Genomic DNA, 19,877 nt, shown 5'->3' with positions numbered 1-19,877 from the left:
TCTTCTTACTTTGCTTCTTTCCTGTGTTACTAATGTTTCTACAGAGAATCTAAACTAGAAAATTTTATTTCCCTCATTATTCATCCTAGAAATCTGTGTCAAATTTATTTTTATTAATTTCAAAGCCTTTTTATTGGCCAATGTCATATGATGGTGAAGATACGGTTTTTTGTTTCAAACTGGAGGTTATGGTCTATTTCTATTTTGGGTGCATTAACAGTTGGACCTGAAACTGCAGTTTAATGTAAAATCAGACTGATTACAATATGCAGCTACTTTAGCAATGACTCTAGTTGTTGGAAAAAAGAGGATGCATATTTTCAGCCTGCTATGTTTAAACCGTTTAAACCACTTTATTTAAGGCAAGGTGTTCACGATCAATTAAAAACATAGAGCACACCTAGAATTTTGCTAGAATATATTTCACCTCCCACTGTTTTATCTTGTGCAAATTGAGACACTTCTGAGGTCCACTGGAGACTATTTTGCAGAAGTCAGTGCCATTATTCCACAATTATGTTTGGAATTTTTTTAGTATAAATTTTGCAAAATGTTGCTGTACTTCACATATTCATAGAAACAAAAGCAAAAGAAAATGATTTCCTATAGAAAGCTTCACTAAAATTGCAAAGTAAATCAGACATATTTAAAGTGACCATCTGAACTATATCAACTGTCTTAATAATGTTGCTTCCTCCTGGCTAAAACAAGATCAGCACAGGACATATCTTCTTTCTATTATTTGGGCTGATTACAGGTGTTGCCACCACTCACCATATACTCAGAGGCACATGTTACCAAATTCTTCCAAGCTACATAGCAAGTGGATTGGACTGTGAAAGACCAACCCAAATTGTGTTTGCATTTTGACAACTTTGTAGGGCAGTACAATATCTCAGAGAGGAGTTCAGGTCTCCTGCTCCCCTGGTGCATTCACTATAGCTGCCCAATTTCCCTGCTTTTTAAAGTTGGTAGAAATATCTATGGGCTATAGGTACATTCTTAAACCGCAAGGTTTTTTTGCCTATTAGTGAATTTACCTGCTTTTTAATCCGGGAGGTAAGAAATGGGATCCTGTTCAAGTTTGCTGAGAATGGATTGATCATTTGCATGCTTATTGAGTTCAGTGGGATTTACTCACACATACCAGGCAATCATGCTTAGGATAGGTGAAACTGACCACAGGGGATGGGGAAGGGAGGAGGGAGGGGTGGAAAGGCAGAGGGGAGGATTGAGATGGGAGCAGGCAGGAGGGGGAGGGGAGAAGAAGGACAAATGTGGTCGTTTGCATGTTTATTGAGTTCAGTGGGATTTACTCCCGTGCAGTCAAGCTTAGGATAGGTAAAACTGACTGGGGGGGAGGGACGGAGGGCTGGAGTGGGCAGGGAAGGCGGAAGAAGGAAGAGGGGATGAGAAAGGGAGAGGAAAGGGGAAGGAGGGAAAAGGCAGGTCTGATCATTTGTATGATTATTGAGTTGAATCGGATATACTCCTATGCAATCATGATTAGGATAGGTAAAACTGACCAGACTGGGCCTGCCAACCAAGATGTCTTCTGTATCTTTCACAGTTGGGCAGGGGGAAGGGACAATTCTACCTTGTGGTTTTTCCCATTACAATGTTGCAAGAACACTGGCACTTGGCTGACTTTCTCTTCTCCTAAAGATACAGGATCAGGATCAGGCCCTGAATCTGGCAACCCTACCTACCACCCAAATTTAAAACAAAGCTGTCCCTGGCCACATCCACACCAGGCCTCTATTACACTTTGCACAATCATTATTTATTTATCTATTTATTTAGTGTATTTATATACTGCCCCATAGCCGAAGCTCTCTGGGCGGTTTACAATAACTAAAAACATTAAAAACAATTTATCATGGCTTCTCTCAAAGCCATGGCTCAAAGCCAATCATGGCTTCTCTCAAGAATCCTGGGAAGTGTAGTTAGTGAAGGGTGCTGAGAGTTTCTAGGAGACGCCCTGTTTCTCTCACAGACCTTCAATCAGAGTGGCTGACTGTTAAACCATTCTCTCAGGGGAATAGGAGTCTCCTCTCAGCACCCTTCACAAACTATACTTCCCAGGATTCTTCGAGGGAAGCCATGACTGTCTCAAGTGAAATCAAGTCTGGTGTGGGTGTGGCCCTCTGATTAGCCAAGCCCAGCAGCTGTGAGGCTTTTAGAACACTGACAGGTGGTTCTTATTGAGCATGTCCCGTGTTATCATAGGCTTCCAGCCAAAATTTCTTAAATTAATTAAAAATCAACCAGACATTTTTTTAACTTTTAAACTGCAGTAGATGAAGGTCAGAGTATGGGGCAAGGTCAGTATTAGGATTACGGGTACTCTGTGAACATGGCTGATTTTTAATTAATTTCAACAGATTATGAGAACTCGCAGAAAAAAGTCCAAAAGGGCTCTAAGTTTTTTTCTCTTTTTATTTATTTATTTATTTATTTATTTTATTAAATTTATATACCGCCCCATAGCCGAAGCTCTCTGGGCGGTTCACAACAGTCATACATCAAATACAATAAACCACATATTTAGACAATTTAAAACAACTTTAAAATTCTTAAAAAAGTTAAAAAACAATTTTTACACATACTAAAATGCCTGGGAGAAGAGGAGAGTTTTGACCTGGCACCGAAAAGATAATAATGTTGGCGCCAGGCATACCTCATCAGGAAGATTGTTCCATAATTCGGGGGCCACCATTGAAAAGGCCCTTTTTCTTGTTGATAACCTCCGAGCTTCCCTATGAGTAGGTACCCGGAGGAGGGTCTTCGATGTTGAGCGTAGTGTACGGGTAGGTTCATATCGGGAGAGGCGTTCCATCAGGTATTGTGGTCCCAAACCGTATAAGGCTTTATAGGTTAACACCAGCACTTTGAACCGGGCCCGGAAACATAGGCAGCCAATGCAAGCGGGCCAGAATTGGTGTTATATGTTCGGACCGCCGGGTCCCTGTTATCAATCTGGCCGCTGCATTTTGCATGAGCTGCAGTTTCCAAACCGTCTTCAAAGGCAGCCCCACGTAGAGCGCATTGCAGTTGCAGTTGAAGGGTGAAATAAGACACTGACACTTCAGCTTGGGTTGAACAAGGGCCACTTTATTAAATTATAACACACAAACCCAATTTAAAGTGACCTGCAGAGGGAAAATCTAGGTGCGGGACTATTTCTAAGCAAGTAGCTTGCCATACAGCTCTTGGGCGACCAGTCCCTGCTGAGGCAAGGGCAAGCCCATCTGCTTACCCCTTACCCCTGCCACACCTTGTAGGTGAGTAGGGGGGCCTTCCCACATCATCCCCACCCGGGGTTGCATAACCCTTGGGTAGATGAGATAAGTTAGCCCCAGAGGCAGCCCATATCCTGTCCTCGAGCCGCAAATCCTTGCTGGACAGGCCTCCGGAACCGCCAGTCACCTCCAAAGGTGCCTAAGAGAGCCACCTAGCTGTCCTTAACTATTTCCCTTCCCGCACCTTCCCGCATCAGTGCTATAACGAACGTGCCTCATAGGGCATTAACTTTCAATATAGAAATTGCCAAATCAGCCAAAACAACCTATTAACAACAACACTCCCTAACCCGATTCCCTCCCACTCCTATAGTGTGGAGCAGGCAAAAAACCTGCCCGCCAACAAGGGTGGGCAGGATAAAAATTCCTACTCGGCCCCGAAGCGACCCCTAGGCACACCATAAAAGAGGGAGGGCGGGGTGGGCGTCGCGACAAAAAGAGGAAGGTAGGAGGGGCTGCTGGGCTTAAATAAGCTCTCCAGCCTCCACCCCCTCCCCTCACCAAGTTGCGTTCGCGTCATAGGCGCGATGCGCGACTCTGCCCTCTTTCGAGATGGGGGCAACCGCTTCACCCCCATCTGCAACTATCCCCCACTCGTCAGCTGTGCGACGAGCGGGGCATCATTTGCAGTTGAAGGGTGAAATAAGACACTGACACTTTAGCTTGGGTTGAACAAGGGCCACTTTATTAAATTATAACACACAAACCCAATTTAAAGTGACCTGCAGAGGGAAAATCTAGGTGTGGGACTATCTCTAAGCAAGTAGCTTGCCATACAGCTCTTGGACGACCAGTCCCTGCTGAGGCAAGGGCAAGCCCATCTGCTTACCCCTTACCCCTGCCACACCTTGTAGGTGAGTAGGGGGGCCTTCCCACATCATCCCCACCCGGGGTTGCATAACCCTTGGGTAGATGAGATAAGTTAGCCCCAGAGGCAGCCCATATCCTGTCCTCCAGCCGCAAATCCTTGCTGGACAGGCCTCCGGAACCGCCAATCACCTCCAAAGGTGCCTAAGGGAGCCACCTAGCTGTCCTTAACTATTTCCCTTCCCGCACCTTCCCGCATCAGTGCTATAACGAACGTGCCTCATAGGGCATTAACTTTCAATATAGAAATTGCCAAATCAGCCAAAACAACCTATTAACAACAACACCCCCTAACCCGATTCCCTCCCACTCCTATAGTGTGGAGCAGGCAAAAAACCTGCCCGCCAACAAGGGTGGGCAGGATAAAAATTCCTACTCGGCTCCGAAGCGACCCCTAGGCACACCATAAAAGAGGGAGGGCGGGGTGGGCGTCGTGACAAAAAGAGGAAGGTAGGAGGGGCTGCTGGGCTTAAATAAGCTCTCCAGCCTCCACCCCCTCCCCTCACCAAGTCGTGTTCACGTCATAGGCGCGATGCGCGACTCTGCCCTCTTTCGAGATGGGGCAACCGCTTCACCCCCATCTGCAACTATCCCCCGCTCGTCAGCTGTGCGACGAGCGGGGCGTCATTTGCAGTTGAAGGGTGAAATAAGACACTGACACTTCAGCTTGGGTTGAACAAGGGCCACTTTATTAAATTATAGCACACAAACCCAATTTAAAGTGACCTGCAGAGGGAAAATCTAGGTGCGGGACTATCTCTAAGCAAGTAGCTTGCCATACAGCTCTTGGGCGACCAGTCCCTGCTGAGGCAAGAGCAAGCCCATCTGCTTACCCCTTACCCCTGCCACACCTTGTAGGTGAGTAGGGGGGCCTTCCCACGTCATCCCCACCCGGGGTTGCATAACCCTTGGGTAGATGAGATAAGTTAGCCCCAGAGGCAGCCCATATCCTGTCCTCGAGCCGCAAATCCTTGCTGGACAGGCCTCCGGAACCGCCAATCACCTCCAAAGGTGCCTAAGGGAGCCACCTAGCTGTCCTTAACTATTTCCCTTCCTGCACCTTCCCGCCACAAAAAGGGGGACAAATCTCTATTTAGTCCCCCTTTGCCCCACTGCCGAGGAGCACCTCTCGCAGACACCCCTGCAGGTCCCCAAGAAATATATAGTTACCTGTGTCAGACAGGTGAACGCCATCTGCCCTGTAAAGTTCACCCTGCCAGTGCTGAATGCGTGGATGTGGGATGGTTAACCCACCACATGGAAGAAGGGCCAAGCGAATCCGTCGGTTGACCGTCTTCAACGCCCGATCTATAGCCCTTGGATCCCGTACGCCACGCCACTCCCTCCGCAGGAGCATGTCTGACCATATCAGACGTATGCCAGGCCACCATTGCCTAATGAGCTGCATGTCGGCACATGCTTGAAAGATGAGGGCCTTACCCTTCATCAAGCCAAGGTCATTCCCACCAAGGTGTATGACCAATACATGCGGAGTAATCTGCGTCGCGTGTTGCTGGAATAGTGTGGGTAGGAGCCCCTCCCAACGCATTCCTCGCCGGCCAAGCCACTGTATCGCCGCCCATCTGCTCAGGCCCAACTGTGAGCCGGCGCTCGAGTTCGCTGCCCTTCGAGCTGCCCAGAATACCATACTGTGGCTGCAAATTAAGATGCGTGTCTGCTCCGTTCCCGACCAGCAACCTGTCAACATAAATGTAATTGTTAAGCTTCCGCAGTCCCCATTCGCCTAGAAAGGGCAAATATAGCCCTTAAAAGTGCCAGAAGACCAACGCCCAACAGCCTGTATCTGTGCTTGGGGAAAACCAAAACTCGCCGCTGTAGAAGCAGCTCCAATTCGAAAGGAATGGGTACCAAACTGTGCAGGGTTGTAGCCCATCCCCTGTAAAGCCCTTTTTGTTAAAACCCAAAACTGGTAAATGGAAAGGGGTTCCTGGTTTGCATGGGTGAATAAATATCCTGTGCCGGGCCCCCTATCTCTCAAATATGCTTGCAAAGCCCGGACAGGGCAGAGGTTGGGCACTGAAGCCGGGGCCAAACGCACGCATCGTCCTTTACACTTTTGGTCTGTTTTAGACCTTCTCAGGACTATACAGGCACAACCTCCTTCTATGGAGATATCTGCAAACTGGAGGGCACGTCCAGATACGTCTCACTTAGAACATGCCACTACCTCACCAATCCTAAAAGCCCCAAAAAACAGTGTGAGGGCCACCACATGAAATAGCTTATTTTTATAGCTGGAGGAGCAAATTGCTTCCTATTGCTCAACCATGCGCAATAACATGTCTGGTGAAATAGGGCGACGGGAATCCGGTGTGACGGGTTGGTTGCGAGCCCACCCTGCCAACATGCGGCGGACCCGAAGGTCCCCAGCATGATCAGAAAAGCCACCAGCCTTTGCTAAAAAGGAAAGCCCTGCCAGCTTACCTTGAAGAGCACGGACTGACATGCCGCGTCGCTTACCATCCACAAGGAACTCCATGATGTGACTGACCGGAATAGGCCACTCAGGAGCATAGCCCTTGGCAGCCCAAAATTCGTGCATCGCCCTACCTGCCCTCCGGTAACTGGCAAGCGTGCTGGGGGCAATGGATAGGCTTATGGCCCTCTCCGATTCAGCTCTCCAATCTCCCAAATCGCAAGGGGCAGTGCTTCCGGCTGAGCCCTGGCCCACAGTGCCAACTGACGGAAACGATCCATCTGATTCTGTGACAGAGCATCAGCAACATCATTATTAATGCCAGGAACATGGCGTGCTCGAAACAAAACATTAAAGCGCAGGCATTGGAGAACGAAGGAACGGATGAAACCCATAACCCTGGCATTCCTAGATGTAAGGGAATTGATAACCTGGACTGTGGCCATATTATTGCACCAAAAGTGGACGGTAGAGTTCTTCAACTCCCCAGCCCACAAATGGACTGCCACCACTATTGGGAAGAATTCCAGAAAGGTCAGATCCTTGACTAGACCTTCTTGCACCCATGTCTGTGGCCATTGTCCCTTACACCAGGAAGACCCAAAGACTACCCCAAAACCATAACCCCAGACGCATCAGACTGCACTTGTAATTCAGCCTCAAATAGACGGTCTTGTCTCCAAAAGAATATCCCATTAAAGTCCTGTAAGAAGGAGGACCACACTGCAAGGTCAGCGCATAATGCCGCTGTAACCCGAAACCTATGGTGGGGCCGCGAAAGCCCCACCATGGCGTCATAGACTCGCCTTAAAAATGCTCTGCCAGGTGCTATGACCCGGCATGCAAAATTAAGATGCCCAGCTAACTCTTGGAGGGTGGAGAGAAAAACCTTTTGGGCACCTGAGACTTCGGAGATCTTCCTATGTAAAATAAGAAGTTTCTCCTGTGGCAGCCTGCAGCATTGGTTGATGGAGTCAATTTCTATGCCCAAGAAGGTCAAAACAGCCGCTGGACTCTCCGTCTTTTCCGTGGCTAAGGGAACCCCAAGTTCTTCTGTTAAGCCATGGAACTGTGTCATTAAATGTTGGCAATACTCGTGCCCACACTCCCCGCAAATAAAAAATCATCTAAGTAATGCACCACCGAATCTAGTCCAGTCCGTCTTTTAAGAGCCCATTCTAAAAAGGTGCTAAAATGTTCAAAAACAGCGCACGAGATAGAGCATCCCATAGGCAATGCTCGATCCATGTAAAATTTATCATCAAAATGAAAACCCAGCAGTCCAAAGTCTGCGGGGTGGACGGGTAAAAGGCAGAAGGCAGATTTAATATCGCATTTGCCCATGGATGCACCTGGGCCACAAGCGCGCACCATGCGCATTGCAGCATCAAAAGAAGTGTAACGGACTGTACATAGACTGTCGGGAATGAAATCATTAACCAACTGTCCATGTGGATATGACAGGTGGTGTATCAATCGGAATTCCCCTGGGGCTTTTTTAGGCACTAAACCTAATGGGGATACCCTAAAGTGAGGGAAGGGGGGTGAATGGAATGGACCAAGTACTCGCCCTGCTTGTACCTCTTTATCAATTTTCATTTGCACAAGTGCTTCCATGCCCTGGAGAGATTTTAAATTGCGGGACATGAAGGCGACTCTTGGGCCATTGTAAGGAATGTGGAAGCCTAACAAAAATCCATGTAATAAAAAATTGGCATCCCCCACTGCCGGTTAACCGGCAAGTAAGGTCCGTAGCACATGTAGCTTAATTGGGGAGGGGCCCTTTTCCTGGAGCAACTCCAGGTGGGGGCTGCTTTCTGCCTCCTTGTTGGTCCCTACTACCACCCCTGTAGAATCTATGCCTGGGGCAGGCATTGGAAGGGTGTGCAGCTCCACAAACGGCACAGTCATGTCGATAACAACAGGGAGTGCGTGCACATACCCCCCGGGCATTAAATTCCCAGCACAACTGCCGTGGTTGAACCCCCTGCCCCGCATTAGCGCGGGGAAGGGTAGCAGCCGGCTGCCTGCTGAGAAGATGCCCACTGTCACACCTATCCCCAGTCATAGCCCTGGCAGCAGCCATAAACTGCAGCCATAGTTTGGGTTCTTTTTTGTCCCACTGTAGGGACCTGTCGCATGCCACCCGCATACGAAAGGCCTCATCATAAGACAGCCAGGCCATTCCCGAGAACTCTACATAACCGCGATATATGATGTCCAAGTACTTCAAGAGAGACAGCCCCCTGTGTGGCTGCCTTTCCATCAGGACTCCAGCATATATAAAAAATGCAGGCAGCCAGTTGGCCCAGGTACGGTCAACCCTCCGGCGCCTAGGTTTCTCAGCATCACAATCAGCATCTTTGTCCCTGTCCCTCTTGGGGAGTTCCCTATATAACAAGGAAAACAGGTCCACGTACTCCCCTTGCCAAATTTTTTCTTTCGTGGAAAGGAGTAAGTGAAAACCTAAAGTGACTGATGTGTCCCCAAACAGGATGGCATTAGCAGCCACAGACCCCAAAGGGTCAGAGGGAGCACCCAGACCAGCCATTGCTGTAGGTTGTAGCTGTTCCCCAGCAAGTGCAGCTGCAGGTGCAAGTCCCTCAGCTGACATAGCTGATGTCAGCACTTGTCCAGTGCCGGCATGCTGCCAGATTTGGTTGCATGCAGCCTGGAGCGGTGGCTGGGATGGTTCACCTGGAGGAGATGATACTGTCAGCAGAGTGCTAACACATGGCCCCCACGGCCTCAACCCCGAGGTTAACCCCCCAGCAGACTGAGCAGGCTGGGCAGACTCACCTGCACCCATCAGTGGCCCAGGAGTGCATGGAGCCTGGCTGTCACTAGCTGCAGGCGACATAGTCCCTGCTGCTGCTGCTGCTGTTAAAGTAGCTGCTGGCCCTCCACTCACTACCTTGCTTGTTTCAGTGGGAGTCTCCAGAGCATCCAGTCGCGCTAAAATCAACGCAAGCACATCAGTATTAGTACCCTGATGCCCCGAGCTTGACCCACCACGAGACTTAGACAAAGTGCGTCGCTGCCCAGCCATAACCCCGGCAGAGGGTCCAGCGGTGGCTTCAGGTTCCTGGGGGGGCGCCCCCACCAACTCCCTTGCGGGTATCTCAGGGGTGGGTGAAACCCTCCTCCCCCGCTCTAAAGCCTCCAGGCGAGCTAAAATAGCTGCCCAAGGGGGGGCCTCAACGTCATCCGAAGAGCCAGGTGGCGGGAGAGGGCGCTTTTGTGGAGGCCGATGAGACTTCCCCTTACCCTTTGCGCCCCCTTTTCCCTTTTTTGATGGCATTATGTTGAAAATACTCGGGTACAATTATAATTAGTCAACTATAATTGTTAATGGTAATATCAATGAATCCCCTGCTAAATACAATAGGTCCCCAAGCAATTATCAATATGATTATGACTGCACAATAAAAGGGGGCTTATGAAATCTTGCTTAAACTGGCTCTTGCTTAAACCACACTAAAAACTGCTGCAGCAGCCACCAGGAGGCAGCACAGCCGGAGGCCTAAAACCTCCTCCCCCCCACCAACCAAGGGGGGGGTAGCGAAAACAGTCAGGCTGGGCAGTCCCCTGTGACGCGGGCTGCTACACCAGCCGACCGCCGCTATAATCTTCCCCGTCCGGGGAGATCTGAGTGCCGAAGCAGCCCACACTCAAAGGCCGCAGCCTGGAATGAGGCCGACTTCGCTGCCACCAAGCGCCTTAAAATGGCGCCGAACATGCGGCGATGCAAATGGCCGTCGCTCTCGCCATCTCTGTAAACGTCCCTCGCTGTCTGTCGTGATGAAAAGAGGAAGGTAGGAGGGGCTGCGACGCATGACTCTGCCCTCTTTTGAGATGGGGGCAACCGCTTCACCCCCATCTGCAACTATGCCCCGCTCGTCAGCTGTGCGACGAGCGGGGCATCATTAATCTAATTTAGAGGTTACCAGAGCATGAACAACTGAAGCGAGGTTCTCTCTGTCCAGATAGGGACGTAGCTGGGCCACCATCCGAAGTTGATAAAAAGCACTCCGAGCCACCGAGGCTACTTGTGCCTCGAGTGACAGGGATGGTTCTAAAAGAACTCCCAAGCTACAAACCTGCTCCTTCAGGGGGAGTGCAACCCCATCCAGAACAGGGTGAACATCCACCATCCGGTCAGGAGAACCGCCCACTAACAGCATCTCAGTCTTGTCTGGATTGAGCCTCAGTTTGTTAGCTCTCATCCAGTCCATTGTCGCAGCCAGGCATTGGTTCAGCACATTGACAGCCTCACCTGAAAAAGATGAAAAAGAGAAGTAGAGCTTTGAACTCTCAATTAGACTTTGAACTCTCAATTCTCTCTGACTGTTCTGTGTATCACCATGAAAATTGACAGGGTTGTTAAGCAAGCTTTTCTGAGTTCAGAACTATAAGTTTTGTAAGGTTTTGTTTTGATATGAGCTTATGGGAAGCCTCAGAATGGCATGGGGGGATATTTTCCATTTAACATTGCGGAATGTGAAAAATCCCTGCTGACTATAGTATACAGCCAGTCTTGTGGCTGTATAATAACAGTGGTTCCATGTGCTCCGCTCAACCTTCTTAAACCCACTGATGATGCACCTTGTTGTTTGTTTCTTGTCCAATAGTGGTGTAAAAGAATTCACATACCGGGCAGCGTGGCTGCAATTGGTGTTCCCAAGCTGCTGCCTAAGTAGGTAGACCAAATCATGTGTGCTTTCTCTCTGTCAATTATATCCAGTGGAATTGGGTTGGCTGATAAAGTGAGTTTATAGCAGCCCACAGGGGAGACAGAAAAGCATAGAGAATCTTCTTATTCATTACTCATTTCTGAAGTGAAGGGTCAAATCTGTAAAGAAATTTGGATGTTAAAAGGTAGGGGCAGGGCATTCCAGGCAGGGGATTGCCAACCCTACTTGGATATGGATATCTTTGAAGAGGGTCCCTAGTCAAGCTTTACCAACAACACAATCCAAACCATATCTACTGAGAAGTAAGTCCTATTGAATTCTATGGGGCTTAGTCCCTTAGTAAGTGTGTTTACAATTTCAGCTCTTTGGGGACATCCATCTTTATTCCTGAGTGCTTCCATCTAACATCTCCACAACGCTAGGCTCCTTTCTTCCTACAGTGGCCTTCTAGTGACTGGCCTGGCCTGAGGGCACTTGAACCCTTTTTGCCAGAATTGAATTGGCTAGATTAAATGTTCCCTACCCAGGCTCCATCTTTTAGCTAAGATTTCTATCTTAATTTCCAATCAGATAATGTTTTTGTATGAATTATGGTTGATGGTTAATGTATCATGGTTAATGCTTGGGCCCACCCTGTGATATCACTTGGACCCGCCCCATGATGTTACTTGGATCTACCCTGTGACATCACTTGGGCATGCCCCATGACATCACGTGCCCCCCCCCAAATCTCAGGCAACCTTATTCCAATTTCATGTGAGAGAGCTGCCAGCAGCAGCCACAATTCAGTAGACTAGGAGCCACATTCTATGTCAGAGTATGTGCTCCCACTCCCCCCACACCCCCCAAAAAAGGTTAAAAGAAACTTCTTTCCAGAAGGATTTGTTAACTGAAGTATTATTATAATTTATTCACAATCCAGCTCCAATCCAGAACTGGAGATGGACTGTGGAATAAAAGATTCTGTATCATGATCATAGACCAGTCCTTCTACACCAAGGTGAAGGACACTGTGGTGGAGGAAGACTGGGTGTGGAAATCATCCTCAGAAGACACCACTCTGCCAGAAAACTCTGTGTGAGAAGAACCTGAAGTGACAAGCTCTATGCCATTCTGCCTTCCTTTATGGAGTCCACATGTAATATGTCATCAGAGCTGAAATCTGTCCATTTTGTTTTCTCTATTTCTCATTTTTCCAATCTCAAATTCAGTTTGAAAAATGTTTCCATATCCATTTGTTGGTTTCCCCCCAAGTCATCATGAAAATTTATCAGCATTTCAGTGCACATTTCTATTTCAAAATATTCAGTGTGACCAACAACAACAGAAACAAATAAAAACTAATTAAAATTAGCTCCTACTGCCTGTTTTATTTGTGAATACTACAGATATAAGAATACACATGACTGTGGTTTCCATATCTAGTTTGACCTTAAATGCACCATAGTTATTAATTTATTGTGCAGAGTCCATACATCTTCCTTGAAGCTAGCACTTCTCTTGCAGGGCTCTTGTATTTTTCTGGTGCTCAGTAATATTTTGGGTGCTTTGAAAATGTGATGCCATTCTTTGCACCAATATATTCCCAACTTTAATGTGCAAATTAGATATAGAACAGAGCTTGGAAGTAACTCGTAATTTTTAATTCGTTACAATTTTAAATAACGAGTGGGTAATTCCATTACATTTGGCAAGTAACGGAACGACTAGTAATTTCCCTACTTTTCAGCTGCAACTTTAACGTTTCCACGTTAGGTTGGACGTTACTTGGGGGTGGGAACAAGGGGAAGTCAGCTCCTGGCTGTGATTGGTTAACACAAGACATGTGCCTCACACTGATTGGACCTCTGTGCAGACTGTCTCTTCCCTCGTGATCTGTGTTAGGAGGCACGAGGGAAGAGGTGAATAGGCAGGGCCTGCTAGCGTCTAAGAGGAAAAAATGGATGCTGGAGGAAAAAGCCAGGGCAAGGACAATGGAGGAGAAGGCAGCAGCAGAATGGCGAAGAGCTGTGGAGGTGAGTGATTATGATTTGTGTGTGTGTGTGTGTGTGTGTCTGTGCGCGCCCCCCATGGCCCCTTCCGCCCCATGGCATTTTTGCCCCCCCTGCCCCCCACCCCCCGTGGCCCCTTCTGCCCCCCCACTGCCTCTCCTTGCCTCGTTGCCGCCCCCGCCATCAATCACAAGGCACTTCTGAAACTTCGGCCTAGAGCTTGGAAAAGTTACTTTTTTGAACTACAACTCCCATCAGCCCTAGGCAACATGGCCACTGAATTAGGCTGATGGGAGCTGTAGTTCAAAAAAGTAACTTTTCCAAGCTCTGGCCTACTTCTCTTCCTTCTTCCCCCTTTTGAACTCTCCCCCTTGTTCCCATGCATAGCTGTGTGCTGTATTTATCCAGACAGAGCACTCCTGCCTTTTAAAATGCCGGCTAGCTTTTTATTGTATATTTATTTGAACTCCATCTTTCTTTTTATTTGTATTTTTAATCACAAGACTGAATTGTATGTAGGACAAAAACTGTCTCAGTAATAATAATAATAATAATAATAATAAAAATAAAAAATCATTAGGCATATAATAAATGGCTTAAGACTGATTTTTTTGTTCTTGGCAGAGATGAGGTGAGAAGTAGGGTCCTTGCAGCTCCTCCTCTCAGTCCCCCAGCTCTCAAACTCATGTTCTGTGAGAAAGAGAGAGATTCCCAGTCCCAGAGAGAGATAGACTGTTGGCAATCTCTGCTAATATCTATACAAATGTACATAACATGCATCACCTGAACTCACATGATCTAGAGTTACCTTAGATCTTGCAAGATTTGCAAATGAGAAGCAATAGGGTTTTATATTAGTTCTGATTGTCTATTGGGCTATCATAGGTTATATGTTTTTTTCATTTTCTATGGCAAAAACTCCAACTTCAGTGGAATTTATGTGATGTGTTCTAATCATTTGAATTTGGCTAATGAATGCTTTATTCTTTCATCAGAACTTTAGCAGTAGTACTAAAATATTAATAAAAAAGAAAAGGGAAAGAAAAAATACTTTACATACATCATTCAGCTGTATTGCTAATTATAGATATAGATATAAAAGATAAACGGCATTTTGTCAAAAGTATTTTTGTCTACATTTTATACCTCATCCTTGGTTTTCCAAGCTTGGCATGGAATGCTTCTCATACAGAATTAATTTGAAATGCTGCATATTTATTATCATAATCATCATATTCAAAATAAAAAATATATGTACCACCTTCAAGTTGATTCCAACTTATGGTGACCCTATGAATAGGGTTTTCATGAGGCTGAGAGGCAGTGACTGGCCCAAGGTCACCCAGTGAGCTTCATGGCTATGTGGGGATTTGAACCCTAGTCTCATTTTGTTCTCACAACAACCCTGTGAGATAGTAGGTTAGACTGGCCCAGGCAGGGTTATTCAGTGAGCAAAAATGATGCAAATAGGATCTCTTTTAATTGTGCTATTGACCTGCTTACTTCCACTCTGACTGGGGGATCTTGCAGCATGGGGAAGAGATGGGGGCACATCACAGCTGAAGTTCACCCATATAGGAGCATTATCTCTTGTTTATTACAGAGACGCCTGTTGCAGGTTTTGCTGCTGAGAGCAGCAGTCAGTTAGTGCGGCCACTTGAGTCACAGCTTGTTGATCCTGAGGAGGCAAAACTAGAAAATGAGGTTCAGAAAGGAGGCCCTGTGCATGAGAAGGAGGGCATGAAGCAGTGCCAGTTGCCCACAGCCACATCTGCAGAACAGCAAGTGCCATGGTTTGGCTTTGAGAAAGCTTGTACATTTGTGAGCCAGAGTGGGAAAAATGTTGTTGTACGATGCAATTACTGCCTTCCAAGGATCAAAAATCTGAGATCAGCTGTTTCCTCCTCATCCAATGTGAAGAAACATTTTGAGGTAAGCCTTTGTCATGCTGGTCCTCAAAGAGTGTCCATTGTCTATTTATGTTTAAATTGTGAAGTTCCTCTTCCATTTTTTCTTGGATTCATGCTTTGTTCTTCTTCCTCAGAGGGCACACCCTGAGAAGCTGAGAGCAATTGAAGAAGCAATAAAGGCAAGGAGATGTGGCCTTCCTGAACCAATGCATGACACCCCTCCTCCCAAAATGCTGAAGCAGCAGCAGACAACCCTTGAGAGGTGGGGATCTGGCAGGGAGCCTGTCACCCAGAGCAATCTTGACAGGAGAATCATTGTTTTCATTGTAGAGGAGACATTACCACTTCAGACTGTGGACAAACCATCATTCATTAATCTGGTTCGCATTGGACTCCCCAAAGATCTCACCATCATATGTGCCAAGACTCTGAGAGACAGAATTGAGAAGACAGCATGCCACATGAGAGAAACTGTGGCATATATAGCAACCACTGCAGATTGTTGGACCAATGGCAAGAAGAGTTACTTTGGGGTAATAGCCCACTGGATCAACCCAACTACCCTGAAACGTGAGGTCGGGGCCTTGGCTTGTAAGCATCTGAAGGGGCGCCATACATACGATGTCCTTTCAAAAGCACTGCGTGATGTACATGTGCAGTACAGGATCCACAACAAAGTTATGTGCACTACTACAGACAATGGCTCCAACTTTGTGAAAGCGTTCAGAGTTTTCATGGCCAAAGAACCAGTGGAAGCTGCAGGCACCAGTGACGATGATGGTGATAACCAGGAGGAGGAGGAGGTGGAGTTTGTGCCTATCTGTGAGATCCTGGACACAGGACCTGAGGCAGAGGAAGAAGCTGCAGACTCAGGAGAGGATTTTGTTTTACCACCACACCAGAGATGTGCTAGCCACACCCTCAACCTTGTGGCAACACAAGACATAGAGGCCATGCTTTTTGACTCCTCCAAAAGTAGTCTTCTTGGTCCTTTCAAGAAACAGTTTCATTTCTTGATGGGAAAGTGCAGCAAGTTGTGGTCCAAGCAGAACCAGTCAGCCCAGATTGCTGAGTATATCCGTGCACAATGTGGTGTGTATCTGAAGGTACCGAATAAGACCAGGTAGAATTCCACCTTTGATGCGTTGAAGCAACTACATGAGCTCCTGTCAACTGTACCACTAAAAATGCATGCCATAATGGACCGCTGCTCCTTGTCCAGGATCACAGCTGCTGAGATTGAAGTGGTACAGGAATACACAGAGATTATGGAGCCACTAGCCCAGTCCCTAGATATCCTGCAATGGGAGAACGGCATGTTCATGGGGTATTTGCTACCAACGCTCTGCAATCTGGACCGCAAGTTAGAAGGACTGGAAAACAAACCTGAGAGGTACACATACTGTTTTCAGCTGCTGAGAGGTGTGCGCGAAGCCCTAAGAAAGCGGTTTGCAGCTGTCTGGGAGGACAAGAGGCTTCTTCTGGCAGCCTGCCTACACCCTCGCTTCAAACTAGATTGGCTGGAATCGTGTCAGGCCACCACCCATTCCAACAAGTAAGAACATTAGGGAAGCCCTTTGGGTGGATTACTCCAAGGGAAATGTCTCAAGGGAGGCATCAGAGGGCTTAAGGTGGTAGGCAGGGGCTGGTCCTTTTCTTCCTGGGGCTCCTTATCACAACCTTGGGTTGCTGCAGGTAATCCTTAAGGGTCTGCTGTGCTGCCCCATGAGTGTGGTGACTTGGTCACCTTCCTACCTTCCATGTCATCATCCACAGGCTCAGGCTGGACCCTGAACCAGGGGACATGACAAGCATCAGGAAATGAAGAGCAGATGATGGTTTCTTAACATATATGTGTTAACATATCCTCTCTCTTTCTTAGATACACAATGGAAGCCTTGTTGAAAGCTGAAATAAAGATGGGTGTACTTAATGAGGACAGTGATCAGTCTTCAGATAAAGACCAGGAAGGAGATGACTTAGAAGATGACTTCTTTAACTTTCTGCCCCAGGGCAAGAAGTCAGCAGTGGACACTGCTGAGGAGGAACTGGTGAGGTACCTGAGGTCTCCCAGCAGGGAAGTGTCATCACTTCATGGCTTTCCACGTGTGCTGCGGTGTTTTTTGCAGCACAACACAGGCATGCCTTCAAGCGCCGCAGTAGAACGCCTGTTCAGTACTGGTGGCAACGTAATGACTGTAAAAAGACATTCCTTGTCTGACATGCTCTTTGAGCGTCTTGTTCTTTTGAGACATAACAGAAACATATTATAAAAGCATTTCAAGTGTAAAATTTGATTTCAAGAGTTGGGGTATCTTCATTGCTTGGGGGGATGTGAGATTCTGTTATGCCATTATGTTAATCTTATGGTTAAATTTTTTATTCTACTACCCCCTGTGTGTGTGTGTTTATTTTTAATATTGTTTTAGGCTTCTTAGATGTGCAGCAGCCAAGGCCAGCACCTTGTAGGAGTTTTTTAAAAAAGTAACTGAAATGTAATTGTAGTGATTACTTTTGAGAAAAAGTAAAGTAATCAGTTACTTTTAGAGCAATTGTAATTGTAACGGTAATTACTACTTTTTTGGGCCAAGTAATTGTAACTGTAATTTATTACTTTTTAAAAGTAATCTTCCAAGCTCTGATATAGATATAGTATCTCTGTGGGAGGATTTGAGGAAGAAATGTAGTATGAGTAAAATGTGATCAGGACATGCACCGAGCACTTTGTGGAAAAGCCCTATGTAACCTGTATCTACAGTGAATTATTTCCTTTGACTGAGCTTTTGACTTCACTGATATCTGGGACAAAACACCACTGACCTCAAGGGAGGAAGAATTTCATCTAGAATTCCTTGTTAAGATTCCCAGCCCCCTAAAGCTTTTGTCTCCAGAGAAAACTGGCAGATCGAATGGCCGAGCACTTCTAGAAAAATACATTATAGTAAAAATTAGTACTTTTATCTGTCTATTGCATTTTATTATTTGCAGTGGTGAGAAATGTTTAATAAAGCCCCTTCCCAATATATTACTTGTGTTCTTGTCAGGTAATTGTCAAAAAAGAAATTGTGCACTGTTACATTTAAATGGCAAATGGTGATTTGGCTAATGAATGCTCAAGTTTTTCCAGTATGTTCTCTCTGCGATTCTGCAGCTGATTGTCTATAATTGCTCATTGCTCTCCATTAGTGTAACACCCTCCTGGCAACATGCTAATAGTTTACATCTCTTGGGGCTGAAAATTGCTATTTTAATTAAAGCAATTTGTTTCAAATGGGTCTTCCAAATCCCAGTATGATGTTTTAAGAGCCCCGGGCAAATAAATGAAAGGAGGGAGGCAAATGGAGAACAGCAATTGATATGAAAGCTTATAACAAGGCTTTATACAAGTTTGGGACAAAATATGAGCCCTGATTTAACTGGAATTAATAAAAATTAGGACATTTTGTTGTTGTTGGCAGTCATATTAGCTTTAGCTAAGTTCTCCGGTTGATATCTTGGCCTTGGTTTCTAGCATTCTGTTATTTTAGGGAATCCTACAATTCATTGAGAAGAATAGATTTTCCAGTAATATTATTTCTGAAAAACGGGTGTAGCTGTGTCTGCTAAAATATCATATAATCAACTCATCTTCACCTGGGGAGCCTTTTGTTTTAAAAAGCCCTGCAGCAGAGAGAGTGCTAGTTTTAGCATTTTCTGTTATGTGATATTTTGCCTCCTGTTCTTCAGTGTAAGGAATGTTTTAACACAAATGGCTCCCCGTATGAAAATGGAATCTTTACCAGCTCTAAAAATAAGTGTATGAATCACCCCTCTGAGATACAAAATGGCCAGTTAAGCATATATACATAGGCTGCAGCAGCTATTGAAACTAATTGCTCTGGAACTTACTGGAAATAGCTCTGTAATAATTTGGCTGAAGAGAAAAGGTAATGGTAGGAGGTACTGGTAATGGATGAGCTGGTATAGACCACATTCACACCATACATTTATTCCACATTTATTCCACTTTAAACAGTCATGGCTTTCCCCCAAAGAATCCTGGGAAATGTAATTTGTGAAGGATGCTGAGAGTTAAGAGACTCCTATTTCCCTCATAGATCTACAACTCCCCAAGTTCTCTGGGAAGAGGGACTGACTGTTAAAACATTCTGGAAATTTTGGCTCTGTGAGAAGAATAGGAGTTGCCTAACAGCTCTCAGCAACCTTCACAAACTATCCTTCCCTGGATGCTTTGGGGGAAACCATGACTGTTTGAAGTGCAATAATAATGGAATAAATGTATGGTGTAAATGTGGTCTTTTTGTGTACCTTTTAAGATAATGGGTGAGTATTGAAAAAGGTACAGAAGTGAAATGCAAAGGAGAAGACCCCCAAATTCCACAAAACCACAGACTAAGTCTGCGTACACACCATACATATAAAGCCCCCCCCCCGGCAAATCCTGGGTACTGTACTTTACCAGTCACAAAGCTACAATTCCTAGCACTCTTAACAAACCACAGTTCCCAGTATTCTTGGGGGGGGGTTGAATGTATGGTGTGTACACAGCCAAAGTCAATGGAACCTATAAACAGTTTAATAGAGATAGGCAATATAACTGATAGTAATAACGAGTGGTGTGTGCGTGTGTGTGTGTGCGTGTGTGTAAAAAATGAGGTGCTGGAACTCATATCTTG

The sequence above is a fragment of the Rhineura floridana genome, chromosome 7, assembly GCF_030035675.1.
Source record: "Rhineura floridana isolate rRhiFlo1 chromosome 7, rRhiFlo1.hap2, whole genome shotgun sequence".
Lineage (NCBI taxonomy): Eukaryota > Metazoa > Chordata > Lepidosauria > Squamata > Rhineuridae > Rhineura > Rhineura floridana.
Note: the sequence above shows the minus strand (reverse complement) of the source record.